The sequence below is a fragment of the Pyxicephalus adspersus genome, chromosome 5, assembly GCF_032062135.1.
Source record: "Pyxicephalus adspersus chromosome 5, UCB_Pads_2.0, whole genome shotgun sequence".
In the NCBI taxonomy this organism is placed as follows: Eukaryota; Metazoa; Chordata; class Amphibia; order Anura; family Pyxicephalidae; genus Pyxicephalus; species Pyxicephalus adspersus.
In genome coordinates this window covers 61,387,679-61,405,487 of record NC_092862.1, presented here as the reverse complement: position 1 = coordinate 61,405,487, position 17,809 = coordinate 61,387,679, and the positions used below count along the sequence as shown (strand labels likewise).

The 17,809-nt window shown below is 36.6% G+C and overlaps 1 protein-coding gene across 1 annotated transcript in view; it reads left to right on the top strand.

The window, feature by feature from the left end:
* Positions 1-209: 209 nt before the first annotated feature.
* Positions 210-17,809, top strand: part of NEDD9 (neural precursor cell expressed, developmentally down-regulated 9) — a 75,902-nt gene continuing 58,302 nt past the window's right edge. Inside the window, exon 1 of the mRNA XM_072411687.1 lies at positions 210-315. The gene's annotated coding sequence lies outside the window, so the exon portion shown is untranslated. The remainder of the gene's footprint in view (positions 316-17,809) is intronic.

The following is a 17,809-nucleotide window of genomic DNA, read 5'->3' as shown; positions in this document are numbered from 1 at the left end:
AAACACTTATCAGCAGGTGTATTATTCATTCCTTCCTGGACTGAACTAAAAAAAATGACCATCATCAAAAAAATACCCTGGCTTTCTGAATGACATGGCGTATTATCCAAATACACACATCAGCGTGTGAGTTTTCAGCTGCACAGGAAATCAGCTTGTGGTTTTTAGTAAGAAGACAACCTCCCCCCCACCTCAATCTTGTAGTAACTGAAACACTTCCATGCAAAACACAAGTGCAACAACTTGTAGATACTTATTTCAAATATTAAACATTCCTTCACGTATGGGTTAAATCAAGTGTAGGGTCTGCTGATGGTAAGTCATTTTTACTCTGTTATTGCTGTTTTTAAAAAAAAGTTATGGTTTTGGATTCTATTATGGCTTATGTGTATTTGAACTCTAATGTGATTAGGAGGCTAAAGGTTTTCTGCTGTAAAAACATTGCATCCTACATTTTTAGGAGTTTACCTTTTACCCATATCATCTATTATTCTTCTTGTGTGGGCATTTATTAAATATATGAGTTTAAGCAACCTTTATGTAGAAGTCTAAAATAACAGGAAACAAGACACTGAAACTTCTACCAATAGTCTGCACGGAAACAAAAGCTTGCAGAAGAGTTGTTTACTTTGTAGTATTAAATAAAGAATTTTGCTTCAAGGCACATTTCTTTTTATTTTTTTACATACTACATTTTGTTTTGTATTATATTCTGTGTTTTGTAAATTTTCCAGTGATATGACCGTTATTTTACCATGGTTGAGATTTTTTAATGCAGGCGTTTTCCAGCATAATCTTATCAATAAGGCAAACCTAAGAACAAAGTGATTTCATTGTTTTAAATAAAGGAGGGAATAGTATAAACATCTGTTATTTTTCCTATATGTGTAGACAAAACAGGAAGTGAAAGGAAATCTCTCCAAAGTAAGGTTAATCCCCACTTAGACATTAAAAAATTACAATTCAACCATTCCTTACACAAATTTAGACTATATATACAATAAATTTACTGCAAAATTCAATTGTCATACTTACACGATATGTCCTAGTGGTTCACCAATCTGCTAAGACATGTGTATGGTGTGTAAAAAAGTACATAGTCAAAGTCTGTTTCAGCAGTAAAAGGATCCTGAAGAGTGTGTTTGGAGACATTTGTGTGAATAGTCTCCAATCAGTCAGTGATTTCTTTTATTGAGACATTAGGATTGATGTACTAAAGTTCTGGAGTTCAGGCTTTTCACCTAAATCATCACTCTAAATGGCAATTTTTACGAATGTAAGTGAATGTTGTAAAAATGGGATTAATGTAGAATACCCAATAACTTCCAGAAAAATGTGAAAGATTTCAGATTGATCTTTTGCTTTCTTAAACAACAGCCGAAATTCCATTATTAACCAAGCCTCGTATGGTGCAGAGGAAGTGTGGCCGTGTGGACATATGTCGGTGCGGGCCTGTCTGGTCCTATACACAAGCACTTTGACCACACTGACATCTGATGTTAATGATAGTGTGATTTTGTCTTAAGACAGAGATGCGTGTGTGAATAGGCACGAAACCTACATGGCCCAAGCTGGATGACTAATAGCCAGGAGGCTAAATATTTTCTTTCTATCTGTGCTGAAAAATAAGCCTACAAGGGTAATACCTTTGTTAAACAGCCTAAATTAAAGTTAGCACTTAGAGTCTATCACAATTCTTGATTAAGATCTAAATCTCACACTGCATAAGACTCAACAAAGTGCACATGTGTATGACAGAGCATTGGATACAAAAAATTTTAAGCATGCGTAAAGATTTCTGTATGATGTTTTCCGTTTTTTTTAAATGCAAAGATCATTGGCTGTCAGTAATGTTGTGGTTTGAGCATACAGTTACAGTCATACAGAAATATTGAAAGTTGAATAATTTATATTATTTGCACTGCATTTGCTATATAGGTTGGCTAAACAAAGTCATTTTTAAAAAAAAAAGTACAGTTCAGTCTTGGCATGTTCTCGGAATGACTGCTGAGCACCAAAAGACTGGCTTTGACTCAAGTTGAATTCAATTCAGCATTTTCTGACAATGCTGAAATATTTTGGCGTCAAATGCTTTACATTATCTTTTAGCCAAAACACTTCTTTTCACTTGCTCATCATCCATGCACAAAATAATATTTCCTTTAAAAAAAGGCTTAAGGTTTTGTTGTAGTATTAGTCAAGTTGAGTTAAGGTCTGCAACAGTGCATGAACTTTCTGATACCCTGAGATTAAATTGCTTATCTCTACTCATTACAAAAACTAAATGTCTGTGAATACAACTGTAACATTCAAAATACAAAAGATGTAAAATGTGTGGCAGAATGGAATTCTGTGTTATTATTCAAGAAACCTATCGTGCAAACCTACTGAAGAAGGTATGACTGACACAATGGAAGGTTCTGTGATGGAACATTTATAAATACTAATTGAATCATGAATAATAACAGTATAAAAATTGTGTCCCCTACCTTTATTTCATTATACACGTGACCAGGTAAAAGTGCAAAGATGTGCTGAACACTTTAATATTCCAATATGCAATACAGTGTAACATTTAGTACATATACCGTGCCTACAGATAAAGGATGATATACATGAATAATAATAATAATATATACAGAAATGTGTATTGTCAATCATTTTTTACAACACCTAAAATGTCAATAGATGTAATGATGTACTGCGGATAAAGTAAGTACACCCCAGGTTCTATAAGCTGATATATCTCCTTTAGCAAAAACAACTGCCCATAGGTATTTTACAGCCAATGTCTGACATTATTCTGAGTTTTCCTAATATTAACTAAACTACTATTATTAAAAACAATAGAATTCAAGTCAAGGCTTTGACTAGGCCAGTCTATAACCTACCATTTATCTTCTTTAAGCTATTCTTGTTGGATTTGCATTTGTTTATGCTTTAGCTTCAAAGACCGATAGCTTTACATTCTTACTGACCTTACTTTCATATATAATGTATATGGAATTCTGTACATCCAGCTTTATAATTTACATATTACATTGCAGGGAGAACAACTTGTCCATGTCCTCAGGCTTTCATTGGTCAGTGAAGTTGGAGCAGTGCTTATCTCTCTGTCACTCTGCTCTCTTCTCCCAATAACATACTCCTTGTTAGCACATGGCCATTGACATGCAGCTGACTGGCTACCTGGCTGCTTCTCCCTCTGCAATCTCAGCTTTTCTGAACAGGGATTGCAAAAGGCTGATACCAATTCAGGTACTTACACATCCTGCACATGCACCCACCTTTAATGATGAAATATTGAACAGAAATTCAGTAACATGGATTCAGTGCTAAGGAAGGGAGTGCATTCAAAGTGGCAGGAAATTCTGTAAACTAACAGGCAATTAGGCAGTGATTCCCACAGTATGTGCGGACAATCAGTAAATTCCTGGTAATGAAGTGCATATATATTCTAATGTCTGGCTTTGAAGACGTTAAGCTGCTTAGAGCAACTGTAGATGGAAAGGTAAGACTGTGGAGTAATACTGTACAGAATCCATGCATGCCCAATTACTGTTGGGAGCTTCTTAAAATAGACTAGAAAATGCTATATATATAGAAAACAAGTGGCTATACATACATGTTGTGAAATGCAACCATATAATAATTGAATGTATAATCCCCAACCTAGTTACGAGACAACTGGAATCTGAATGTGCACTTGTGTAATAAATTAGCTATCAGACCTGAAATACAACTCCCCATCAACAACCAACTGTGCTAAATTAAGCTATGGTTTATGTTTAAACCACAAAAATGTGTAACTAATTTCAACTTGAGAGCGTTTTCTTAATTCAAGAATACCATCTCAAAGAATAGACAAGGGTGCCTTATTTTTAAATAGCTATAATTATTGCATGGAGCCTGCACAATGTTCAAATGGAGTTTTTAGGAGAAACTGAAGTATAGTATATATGCAGAATTTAATTTATTATATTTTTTTAACAATATAAGCCTACTGCACTGGTATTCAAGTGAACATAGGAATACAAAGAATAGTCCAGATTCACTGGAGTTTAATTACTAAATGAATATAGGTGCCTAACTTTGCAAAGTGAATTATCTGCTTCCAAGGGATTCTTCACTCTGTAAATTAGGCTAAACTTTGCTTAGTAAATGAGGGAGAACTCAACCATCCAATCAACCAAAAATCCTATTTTTTTTAATTTCATGTGATTGGGTAATCTTTTTCAAAGTGAAAACTAACCATATTCATTAAGTGATGTATCCCTTGCAAGAAGATAATTCACTTTGTTAAGTGAAAATTCTATATTCCTTTAGTGAATCAACCCCACTGTGTCAATGGATAAAAATGGATAAAAAAGAAACAGGTAATATGGTATACCATACTTTTTTGTGACTGCAAGAAGGGGCGTTTGAGGGGTTCATAGGCATTCTTAATATCGAACATAGGATGATAGATTTAGGATAAATTACTCTGAAATATCATCTTGTGTAAAGTCACATGTGAAATTCTAACACTTGACGACAAACACAATGAAATTGAAACCAAGTCGTACATCAAAGGACCAGACAAGTTTATGGTGCACCCGATATTGATGACAGTAATGGATGGCCCTGGGCTGCTGAATGACACTTCCTGCAATTAGCTTATTCAATATCTTACAAAAATATTTTAACCAAGTGTTTTAATAGCTACAAAAAATCAAAAACCTTTTTGGAACTGATAACAATTACTATATTTTTTATATGTTTATCGAAGATTCTGTAATTTAATACAGATGCCTGTTAATACTTGTAGCAATGTAAATTAGGATGCTATTAGGCTCACAGCTGGTGCTGCGTTTTTGCAAGTCTCAAAACCCTTTGCTATGCTAATTTAAGACTTCCCCAGTTGCAATATAGTTCTTACTAGCACATCCCTCTTTTAAGCTGACTTGGACTTTGCACAATACAGGAAAATAGTAGTATATGGTCTCAAAAGATTTCTTCCTGAACAGCTGAATAATGCCAGGGTGGCAGTTAGCCCAAGAAGAGTTTCATAGAAATTTGCATCAAATATATACAAAGTATTTTTTCTTTGTTACAGATTAGTAATCTGTCAAAAAATGTAAAGATTGGTTAAATAAAATATCTTGCCAATATGCTCCTTTTTTACCCAAGTGTGGCATGGATAGTGGGGAATAAGTGGTGTGTGATATAGTCTAGTGTATGAAGCTAGGTAGCACTATTACTGGTTTTAATACAGTTTCAGTTGAAATGCTTTGCTAATGGCATCTTGGGAAGTGTTTAGAAGTAAACCTCCATGATGCATACAATGAAAGGTGAGCTGGTAATATTGAGGGATATAAGATGCAATTTATTTTAATACAGTCCTGCAATTTTAACACATATTAGCATAAAAATGCATTAAGATGAAAATGTTAGTCACTCCTCTACTGTTCTTTTTACATCAGAAATTAGCCAGAAATGATCCATATTTAAACCCAACTATGCAAAAAAGAGTACTATAATCTTTTAAAACCTACTAAAAGTTCTACTAACTTCTAAAACTACTTCAGCTCAAAATCTTTTATAGTTTTGAATACAGTGGGGAAGTGTTAGAATATCAAGTTTTATTAGATAAGGTTTTTTCTTTTTTCTTGTTCTGTCAATTATTGTAAACAATTCTCAGAGACATACTCAGCAAGAAAAAGTGGACAAGGGTCCAATCTGTTTTACACTGCATACATATACATGAACATATGGGGAAAACACTCTGTCATGTAATAGATCATCTTTATGTTTTATTTATTTACTTTTGTATCAACTGTTTCAATTGTGGGTTTTACACTATTCTATAGAGCATCAATGCTAAATTATTCATCACTCTACTGATTATTAAATTAAAAAAAAACTTCAAAGGTTTACTTCCAATTGTAGAGTAACACATATAATTCCAGGCAAATGGAAACATCACACATGCTTACATACAGCACTGCACATAGCATACATACTTACATTAGACTTTTGTAAAGAACGGGAGCAAGAAAGGATAATGAAATTGCTATAGTGAAAAGTGACTGTGGCCAAATAGGCCTGAATTCTGGATGTAGTTTAAATAATTACACTTACGCAGAGTCTATGTACAATAGGTAGGATAAGTCTTATAAAAACCAGAGTGGTTGGCAGGTATGATATGGAAATATTGTGTAGTGATTGAGTCAATTACACTGTTCTCCCAAAAAAATCTTTTCAGCTGGGTGGAGGAAGCTGTAGCCGGTTGGTAAAAAAGTGGGCACAGAAAATTTAGTGCTCCCAGGTATTTATGCCATAGGTTCCAACCTACTAATGCCTGGCTTTGTAAAGTGTCCAATCTTTCCATTTTTTGCATTATGCCCAAGCTGTTCAGTGCTGTGTATTTTAATTGTCTAGTGTTCCATGTTTTATTAGTGTAATCCCTTGTAGTAATGTAACAGTGTGATCCATGTGGTGTAACAAGTTAGGCTTCACATTAGCAGTAAAAAAAACTGGGCCATTTACCCCTCCTGAGTGACTGCTTGGCAACTGCTAGACACCTGGGATTGGTAACAGCCATAAGTGCTGGGCTTTTTCAGGCCTAGCAGTTTTTTAAGCATCAGTAGTACCTGGCGAGAAGAAAGTGAGGGGTAAACACAGCAAATGTAACCTTACTACCAGTGTGAATTCAGCCTAACTTTGGATGTCGCTTCCTAGTGCTATGTCTAGATAACGCAAAACTTTTGTGAAAAAAAATTCTCACTTGATCTGTCCACGAGCTGATCCCAGCCAGTCCCACGCTTGCCCAGCCTCCCTCTCTTTTGTGATGCTCACCGTTCCATCAAATGCTGAGCTCATTAAGCATGCGTGAGATTGAACACTTTTTTTACATTATAGGAAAGCCCATGATGATACATTCCCGATGTCGGGCATGCGCAAAAGGAGCAGCCCACAGCCACCTGAAATATGTGACCCAAATACCCCAGGAGGCTGCAGATTTACCCTTCAGCCTTTACCACCATGGCAGTAAAGACTGAAGAGGTGGGGTCTTCCCCCAAAAATTAAGAAAAAAAAAACAAAACACACCCTTTATATAATGTTAAAATGTGGTGTTGCTTTAGGAGCATAATGCATGTGATAGCAAGATGGAAGCAGGACAGCTAGTGACCCCCCCCCCCCTTATCACTGCCAATATTTTATGGGTAAAAAAAAACTGAATGTAAAATTTATCCACCCGCAGTATGATAGCGCTATGTGTGTGTAAAGTATGCTTTTCATATTCTGAAGCCTAACATCTCACCGTGTTCAATTTTTCAGAGCTCCTAAATTGTTAGTTGTAATGACTTGAAAATCTTAGGGTACACAGAAGACCCTCATAGCTACTAATAACTTCCTTAAAAAATTTCAAGATATGGCGATCACCAGTTTAAAAACTTAAAAGAAATTGAATATTTGGGTTGCTGTTGCTGAAAATGCAAATTAAGGACTACCAGGGGCCACTTCGATAGCAAGGAACATTTGAGTGGGGCCCCTAAATTGTTTACCACACTAAACTATATTTATAATAATATGCTACCCTTTCTGCTTCTGTTCTTCGAACCCTAATTTATCTGGAATGGGGAGGTGTAGGAAACTGAAAATGTAGGTGCAAGTGAGAGGCATAATTCCCACTATAATTTCATTAGCATGGCATCATTAGAATATAAAAAAACTCTGCCTATCAAACTGTCTGCTTCCTGACCTTGAACCCTTATTTCTCTAGAACAGAGAGGTGCAAGTAAACAAAATTATAGGTGCAAGTGGGGAGCACTTGTCGCTAACACCCCCCAAACTCTCATCACCATGGCATCAACAGGACAGTGCATTTGCCAAAGTAATTGCATTTTAGTGGGGGAGGTAGCCAAAGGTTTCCCCCCACTGCACCTACGTTTTTGGTTTTGTACAGCCCAGGGATTCAAAGAAGAGAAGCAGACAGGCAGGGGTGTAGTGGCCCTCACCTGGGCCATACCCTCACTTTTTTCTGGATCTCTGTATAAGCTTTCCCTGTGCGCTCGCCACTGATAGCCTTCACTATTACCATGCCCTCTCTTATTTTTTTACGACTACACCGCTGCAGACAGGGTAACATAGTACAACAGTTAAAATTTTGTGACAGGTAGGTAATAATTTAGGGGCCCCATCCCAATGCTCCATTTTATGTAATTGGCCCCGGGGGTCCCCAATATGCATTTTCAATTTAAGACTCCTAGGTGCATTTGCTTTTGAAACAGAAACCCCAATGTTGTATTTTCACAATTAGTTTTTACAATTTTGATCCCCATATCTTGGAATTTTTAAAGCTGGAGTGCTGAAATTGTGGTTACTAACTATGAGTGTTCCCTGTGTACCCTGAAATTTTCAAGTCATTATGACATACGGCTTAGGAGATATGGTTTAAAGGTTTATACACAGAGAGTTGTAAAGGTGCGTACACACTTCCAATTTTTATCGTTCCAATCGAACGACGAACGATCGATTGGGCAAAAAATCGTTCGTAAAAAAGTAACCAACGACGCCGACGAACGAGGAAACTCGTTGGAAACGAACGACCGGACCGGCGGATCGGATTGGACGACGATCGTTGAACATCGTTCGTGTGTACGGTCGTTCGTTGATCGTCCATGGTCAGAGCATGCGTAATGAACGAACGTTCGTTCACTTTCCTGTCGTGCACACAGTTCCTCTATCGCTCAAACGATCGTATCTATTGTGTGTACAATATCTACGAACGATCGTGTCGTTATCTCTATGTGCAGGATCGGTGCTATACGATCGTTCGTATATATCGTGCAGGATCGTTCGTCGTTCGTTTTCCAAAGATAATAATTGGAAGTGTGTACGTAGCTTAAGGCTGCAAAATGACATGCAGTTACATACAGCTCTCAGACTGCTCCGATGACGCCATTACACACACCCATTTGGGTGGTACATTGTTACACAATGTTTTTTTTTGTTTTGTTTTTAATAGAAGACTCAGCACAGCTAGAGAATAAGGGAGGGACAGCCTGTCCCAATCTCATCATAGCTGTGCTGTGCTCTTCTTCCTCTGCCTGGCTCATATCAGCAATCAGCTCTTATCAGCAGAGGATTAGGGCTGCTGATAAGAGCCTTGTGGAGGGGGCGGGGCAGCCAGGTGGCCCGCCCACCAAAAATGGGCTGGAGAGAATTATGAATTAAAAAAAAAAAAATATATATATATATATATTTATTTATAGGTATAAATCTTCTTGTGCCTCCTGTGAGCTCTTTTAGTAAGGGTCCTGCCCTCATTCTGTGCCATTGTTTGTATCTGCTTATCATGTGGAATCCCTATTTTATGTACAGTGTGTGTATTATGTTGGTGCTATAAAAACACATAATATTATTATTACCTATTACCCACAGATATAGGGCGATCATTGTTAATTCATTTAATTATGGGGGTGTTTGCACAATGCCTGCCCAGCATAGGAACACACTCTCTTGGGTTGAATGAATGTAGGAGTTTATGCAGTGAATGATCATTCTTATGTTGGTTGTACCAGTTTCCTTCAGTTCTCTGCGTCAGCTAGCAACAACTAAAGCGGTCATTAGTACATACCAGTTTTGTCTGTTACCAGTACAGAATAAATCTGTTTATAGTTTGTGGCTTCACAGACTAATTATGTCAGTAAGAGAGATGGCTAAATATGGAGCAAACTTCATGTAAAATATCTCAAGATTTTCCAGCCAATTATTAATTATAGCCTCACACTGAAGCACATGGATTCAATGAAAATGGCTTCAGCATGTCGGTGAAGGGTGCTTGTTAACAAAATAGCTGAGAAGCTCTTTTAGAAAAAGTGGAAGCTAAAATGAGAACTGAATCATCTAGTTCTAATTTAAGGAGATGCCTTCAAAGTTCATGTGACATTTAAACTACTATACATAGCTTATGGTTACAAAGTGAACACTATTGGGTTCTGTTGTCATTATCATTAAAGAAATTTGTGTTTTGCATGCATTTTGAGGCATTGAATTTGATAAGGTTGGTTTTAGTCAGTGATGGCCAAATGTGGTCAATGTGGATACTTTCACCACCATACAAAGTAACTACATACTAATACACAAACCAACAAGGCCCTTGTGTAACCATTTGGTCATTATATTCTGGACCTTTGTTAGTCTTTGAAATAATTTCTGTGGAGCCCCTTAGATCCTTGACTGGTTGTACTCGGATCCTCAACCTTTATCCAAATCAAGAATAAAGTGTATTTATGAAAAAAAGTACTTGTTTATCCAATCAGAAATCCAGTGCAGTCCTAGTCTAGTGGACTGAAATCCAAAATAGTTGTATGAGTTCTGTCCAGTTTTATTCTTTGGTATGTCATGCCCTCTGTTACAGAGGGGATGGGGGTTCTCTGACGATCTAACAACTTCTATGCCTTAGAATGACAACTCTCATACATTACCATAACAGTAGTTAAGCACTATCATACTACAAAAGAAAATTTAATACTGGCTGGATCACCTGGAAAAAAATAAAAAAAAGCCTAAAAATATAAGGCAGAAAGGATCCTAGACAAGGTTGCGACTTCCCCTTCCCCCTCCTCTTTTTTTTGTATTTACATTGATAAAGAATGCAAAAAGCACATAAAAAGTCTTTCTACTGCTTTCTATTTGCATTGTCTATGCTGGCTTTGATCCTCCCCATCAGATACAGCTTATTTGGAAATCTATTCTCTCTTGTGTATAGTCCAACAGGTGCATGGCTCTAACTCACAGCTCTGCACAGCTATTCACTGGGTTTACTGCAGGATCATGAGCGATGTAAAGGCCCCCTGGACATCCACTGGGCCCTTGGCTCTTTCCTAGGGTTTGGCTTGTGAATGGGTCAGCCCTAACTAAACTAAATAGGCCTTAAATCTAACAACTAGTATGCTGTAATATAGTATTTTTTATTGTATTGGTATAAAACTTAAGACTGAAAATTTAAAAGAGAAGGGGCTTAGTTTGGAGGGGTGGGGTAACTAAAAGGTGTCTACATATTATCACTGGTATTATTTTAGAAGAATAGTCGGGGCGAGCTTCACGTTTTGAGAAGAACACAAAAAATACAATGACCTTGCAATTCAAAAACTCTGAATATTAGAAGACCAAATGTTTCCTTCCTTACAGTATTTTTAAGTAGATATCATTATTTTGTTTCAAAGCAATACATTTGTAAATAACTTCTGACGTTATTGTGTGTGGGATTTATTGATTTAAATGTGCTGACCTACTTTGTAGAGCAATGGATGGGAATCGGTGTACCTGCTGCTCAATATAAAAGTAAACCTAGTCATAGTGATATTTTTTCATGCTAAGTGCATGCATGCTAAGTAAACTAGAGCAACAGAGTTTGTACATTTTAATTTAGATTCATTTTATATACTAGATATCTTGTGTGTTATCCACAATTTGGTGCAGTCATTTCCTTGTACATTTATTTTTTTTAAACCAGCCTTTGTTTGCAGAACAGTGTTCAAAAAAAAAAAAACAATAAACCATTTTTAATATAGCTAAATTTGTGATTTTCATGCATTTTCCCTTTAAACAAAACCAATTTTATTTTTTTATGATGTTAAAGCTAAATCATTGACCTTTGAGAAGCTTGTGCTAGGAAAAGGCAAATCACGCATCCCCTGGCATAACTAGATTCATACACTGTCAATTTGTGTAGGAGATCCATAATTGAACTGATTGCAGTTGCCATGGACGGAAACAACTAATGATATTATCCAGTTACCCAAACATGGATAAGAAGGCTAAATAACATTTGCTCAGAGCTAGGTTCACCCAGAGGTAAGACAGACAAATGTAATAAGCCTGATGGAGCAGTTGAGAAGCTGCATGAGTACATGTGTTATGACGATGGTATTCATAGACTGTTGAAGTGTTTAGTCTTGCATAGTGCATCTCAGGAAAGGATGTGTGTCATATTTGTCAATTTACTGTAAAAACGACTTGGGATATTGAGAAAAATACTAAGCTTTTTATAGTTCAGCAGACATGAAGCAATCTCTTTTTATCTCATATTTGGTGCTCTGTACAAATATACCTTTACAAGTAGATACTGCCGCAAATAGTAAATTCTAGAAGTGGATTTTACTTTTGCCAAAACAAAACGCCTGACTTAAGGGACATATCTTCTAAGGATGAGGTTCGGTATCACTGCTCTTGTGGGTTCAAGGTGTATCCTGCAGGTTTGGTTCAGGGTCACTGCAAATTTATTTATAAAGGCCATGATATACTGTGTGGTGTTTGAACTAGGAGGACCAATAAGGGGCATAGATAAGCTAGCTCCCTCACTATATAAGGAGGGCACAGAGCAGGCACATTCAGTAGTGACTTAAGACAATTCTTGTGGTAGTGCTGCTGTTGGTGCTGGAAGTATAAACAGGGAGCTAAGACCCAGGACCCAATTCAGGAATTAAAGCTAGCTATAGCAGGGTTGGCCAATTGTACACTTAATGGGCCATACAGAGGCATGGGTAAATAAAAGCCACAGCCTTTGCACACATAATATAGACAGAGTTCAGGGGTAAGTAGTAGGTAACCAGTAACGTAATAGGTAACATAGAGTATTTATTATTATTACACAATATTTATTTAGGGCCATCATATTACACAGCGCTGCACAAAGTCTATAGTCATGTCACTAACTGTCCCTCAAAGGGGCTCACAATCTAATGTCCCTACCATAGTCATATGTCATTAATGTAATCTAAGGTCAATTTTTGTGGGAAAGCCAATTAACCTAAATGCATGATTTTTGGAGTGTGGGAGGAAAGCGGAGTACACAGAGGAAACCCACGCAAACATAGGGAGAACCTGCAAACTCCATGCAGATAGCGTCCGGACTGAAATTTAAACCTGGGACCTAGCGCTGCAAAGGCCAGAGTGCTAACCCCTGAGCCACCATGCTGCCCATATGTATAGTGGAGAGTTAATGGGATCTTCATTTTTTTTCTTTGGCACCAAGGTTCTGAGCCCATTTATTATTGGTATGTTAACAGAGCCTTTTTAATTTTTTTTTTTTACTTTGCTGGGTTATTGATGTCAATAGATCTTCAGAAATGTCTTGCTGCTAGGCAATTTTCCATGCTGTATTATCTGTTGCCTCCTAATTTTTTTATAGAGTTTGATATTAATTTGCCAGCAGTACCACACATTTGCATGAGTGAGTATAGGGACAGCCTTAGGGAACTGCCCGCAAATTTCTTTCTGCTGGTCAAACTTTAACCGGTTGATAAAAAAAATGATTTTTTTTTTCAATCTTCAAATTAGTATTGTGATTGTAGCAGTAAAAAAATAGTTCTACAACCTCGAAACCTCACAATCAACATTTTTTTGTAAGGTCCCTATAGCAGTACCTAGCCGCCTTTTGTTTGTTTTAACATAATGGTCAATCTGTACAGATCGAGAGTAACATTTCTGATAATATGCAGTGTTTCATATTTTGTATGATCATATTATCTCTCATGGCCGATTCCATGTATGGAAATGGTGAGATGTATATTTTCATATTTTGTTACAGCTTTTATTCTTTAAAAGAGCAGTTAGACCTTTTTAAATTTTTTTAAGAGTTGCAATGAACCCTCAGATGTTTTCAGTGTTCAAGTTTTTCTCCAGGGCCCTGTGATTAGTTACGCCTCTGATTCGGTACATAGTTATAGTATTATTGTTTTGCAAGAAGAAAACACAGCATTTATGCCACCAGGACATTTCCAGTAAGTTTTATTTTTTTAAGAACATTTACTAGTGGAATCCTTTGAGGGTAGAAAAACTAGATCAATGTTCCACACATTAATGCTACCCTACAGTTGTTCCAGGCCTGCTTCTCATTGGCCATCATCCCAAGTCACAGTTCTTTGCCAATGAGCACATCATTTCTGGAACAACACATATTTTCCCCAAAGTTTGCATGTGGTATTCCAAATCTCACATACTTGTTACAAGAATAGTAAACAATAAACATTCATTACCAGTTCTTGCTCTATGGGGAAACAAAGAAAAGCACAGTGGAATGTCTAACCTTTAAACACATACAATAACTGTCTAGAAGTTGTATATTACCTTTAGGTAATATGTTTAATGAGGTTAATAGAGAAAAATGTAATATAGTGTTGTAATGCAATTATGTTTGCCAGTGCTAGCTGTAGTTTCCTCTTCTCCACACCTTCACCAGAGCTTGTGACCTTTCAATTACAACTTTGGTAGTCCAGTCTAGTTTGATAGAGGGGGGATGTACCCCAACAACTGTCACCAGGGATGCTGTTCATGTAATTTGTTTTGGGGACACATAATGCTATTTAGCTGTATACTTACTCCTATTCAAGGGAATGGCAAGGTAGTTTAAATATAATTTGGTATGCTTTATGGGCCCACCAGGAGCAAAGGATCATCTGACACTGTGCAAATAATTCTACTTCTATTCCTACACTACTATCTATTCCTCTAAATGCCTGGCTGGGATTTTAGCCACAGAATGCCCATTTTTTCAATAGGTGTGTTAAAAAGTTAAAGGTCTCATGTAACTTTCACTTTATCATACATAGTTTGATCTTTGACAGGGAAAAAAGGTAAGTAATATCATACATTTCCTCTCCCCTTCTAAGCATACATAGAAAGTTTTCATACTCTTTCATACTTAAGACATAAAAAATAAGTTTATGAGAGTTGAGGAAAAAATAGACCATTTGGCAGTCTGATTATATTACTAATACAATCATATTTATACAACCATCTATAAGGTACTCTAAATGTATGGCCAAGATTGGAATATTTGACTACTCTATGCTCTTTTGAGAGGTATAAGCATATGTTCCACACCGGGCAAACCTGTTTATTCTGTCTTCAGACACCCCTCAGGGAAGATCTTACCCTGAGGAAGCATTAGTAATTATGTGTACCATGTGCTCTTCTTCAGGCCTGAAAGTGTCTGGACATATGATCTGATCATCTGTTATTAACCAGTTCAGGCATCTGTTATCTTTACCTTTATAACTATTATCTTACACATATGAGAGACAGCCTGATAAATGCTAACTAAATTCACAGACCCAATAATTTGATTTATTAAAATGAGGTGGATATCAATTGCATGAGGTGCATTTAGGCTACGTACACATGTGCAATGGTTCCCGTCTGATAATGCGCTCAGGGCTGATATCCGACAAAAATCTAGCGTGTGTACAGCGCCCATTGTCCGATCAACCGTCCTGGTAGATCCACGGAAGCTGAATGACGAATGATCGTAAAGGAAGCAAAGGGGGAGAGCGCGCAGCAGGGTGCCGCTTTGTCGTTCTCCCTCCTCCCCTCTCCATTAGGCAGAACAGTGCTGTATGTACAACACTCGCTCATGCATCGTGCAGTCCTTAGTTGTTGGAAAGGATTCCAATGACAATTGACAATGACACATGACAATGACAATGACACATGTGTACCCAGCCTTACACTTAGCTTTAACATCCCCAAGGCTTATGAACCACTATCCATTTTTTAATATATGCCTAATAGTGTCTGAAAATCAGATTTTTGCAGATAAAACTGCTTAGTTAATATAGAATCTAACAAAATTTTATCTCTTCTATCTACATGTACTATGTGGCTGTAGATGAAGTGTGACAAATTCTAGTAAATGCTAGTATATCACATCATTTATTTCAAATACTGATGTACACTGGCATAGGTAGACTTTGCTCTTCACATCAGGACTAGTAGCCCCTCTAGCTAGTATAATCAATAATAAGTAGAAACTTGGCATGTACAATTCAAAATGATTGCCCACTTAGGTAAAAGTAAAAAAAGTTAAAATGCAAAAAGTAAACTTTTAGTGATAAAATGATCTTGTAAGTAACTGGTAAATGTAAAAAAATATGTACCTAAAATATTTAATTTATCTAACAGTGTTGATTTCTAATATTGTTCTGTTTACTTTGGATTATCTAATCCATAGCTGTCACATTACCTATTCTTTTTTGTCTACTGTTTTCCCAGCTTTAGAGAGAGAGTGCTAATGAAATGTTTACCATGGGCTCCCTAGTGAAATTTGCAAACACAAACAAACCTGATATTTACTTACCAGAAAAGAACAGTAAGCTGATTAACTAAGTGACTACAGTCAAGACCCATACATAGTCTGTGTAAGTAAGTCACTCGGAAAAAGGTTCCTATGTCCTTAACATTTTGACCTGAATTTGACAGGTTTACATAAGAAAGAATCTCACATCTGATATAAAACTGTTTAGATATGGATAAAGCAAGATATAAAAAAAGGCCACATTGGTTTTTGTTTTATTCTGCATCTTTAGCAACATGCCTATACATTTGGTCAAACATGTTAAAAATCCAGTTATAATAATTTTGGTAAACCAGCTGTGCCCTATAGTATGTGGTCCTTTAAAGGTTTTGAATTGTGTCCCAGGTCCCCATACTTTCTCTTCTTTTGTTTCCCAGTATTGGTGTTAAGGTACCCATACCTTAACAGTCACCCATTCCACCCACCTAAAAAAATATAATCCCACCGATGGCTATTGTCTGATTGAACAATCAATAAGCTAATACCTGGCCCAAATACTAATATTCCACTCTGAAATAAGAGGCACAAGCAGCATTACCCAGTGTGGCACATTACCACACTGACATGAATAAGAACATTTCTGTAAACCAGCTTTAAATATATTTTATTGTATTATTAATCACAATCTTGCTCCTAATAGCACTATTTATAGTAAAGATCATTTGCAAGTATTGAAAATTATTCAAATATTTAGGTGTGGATGATTTTCTGAAAAATTGTAAAATATATGCAACAAGTGATCTGTTGAAAAGGAAGCTTCTTTGCTTTGTAATATATTTAGGGTGTAAAGCATTAACACAGCTTTCCCTTTGCATTTAGCAAACTAGAACCGTGCCAACTGGATCATGGCTGTGTTTGTTTAGTATTGGGGAGCACACAGCAGGGCTTCCTCTCCCCTCTATATAGAACACAACAACATTCCTTGTACAGTGTTCACACCTGTTACTGTCACTGTAGATAATCATTAAAAATTGTTTCCATTGATTATAATTGAGCATGGGCATGACGTTTAAGAAAGCTAAGTTACACTGGGTTAAGCAGGTCGGTGATAAGGCAAATAAAGGCTTTTCTTTCTATCCCTGACCTCCATACAAGCTCAGCTTTACTGGACTGAAGAGCACTTCTTGAGACTTTTTAAATCTATTACTGAAAGCTGAAAGGCCTAATAACTGATATTAACTGGAATGTTTGCTACAGATCAAAGGAAGTCTCTTAAAAATGCCATTCCAAACAATCTGTAGCAAAAGTATAGACAGAAGGTTGTCTGCAGCTTTTTAACAGTTCCAAACAGTGATAGAAAAGCTAGAATAGGTAAACCCCAGTACTTCTTAATTCTCTCATGTTTATATTTTATGAAAAAATTATATGCCCTATTTACCCTTGATATACAAGAGTCCTGATTTATTAAAGCTCTTCAAGGCTGGAGAAGATAGAATATCATGAGAGAACTCAAACTTGGCATGCAGAAAGCAAACCTGGAATGCATCTGGTCTGGGATTGAAAACATTTGCCAACTAATAGCAAATTATTTTTAAGGTTTGCTGTATCACCCAGGTCATCTAATGATAGTCTATCTTCTTTAAGATAGAGATTTAATCAATCAGACCCAAAGCGCTGGATCAAAAAATCAAACCGACCTGCTTAAAGTCACAACAAAACTAAAGAACAGGCAATGTGAAGTATCTC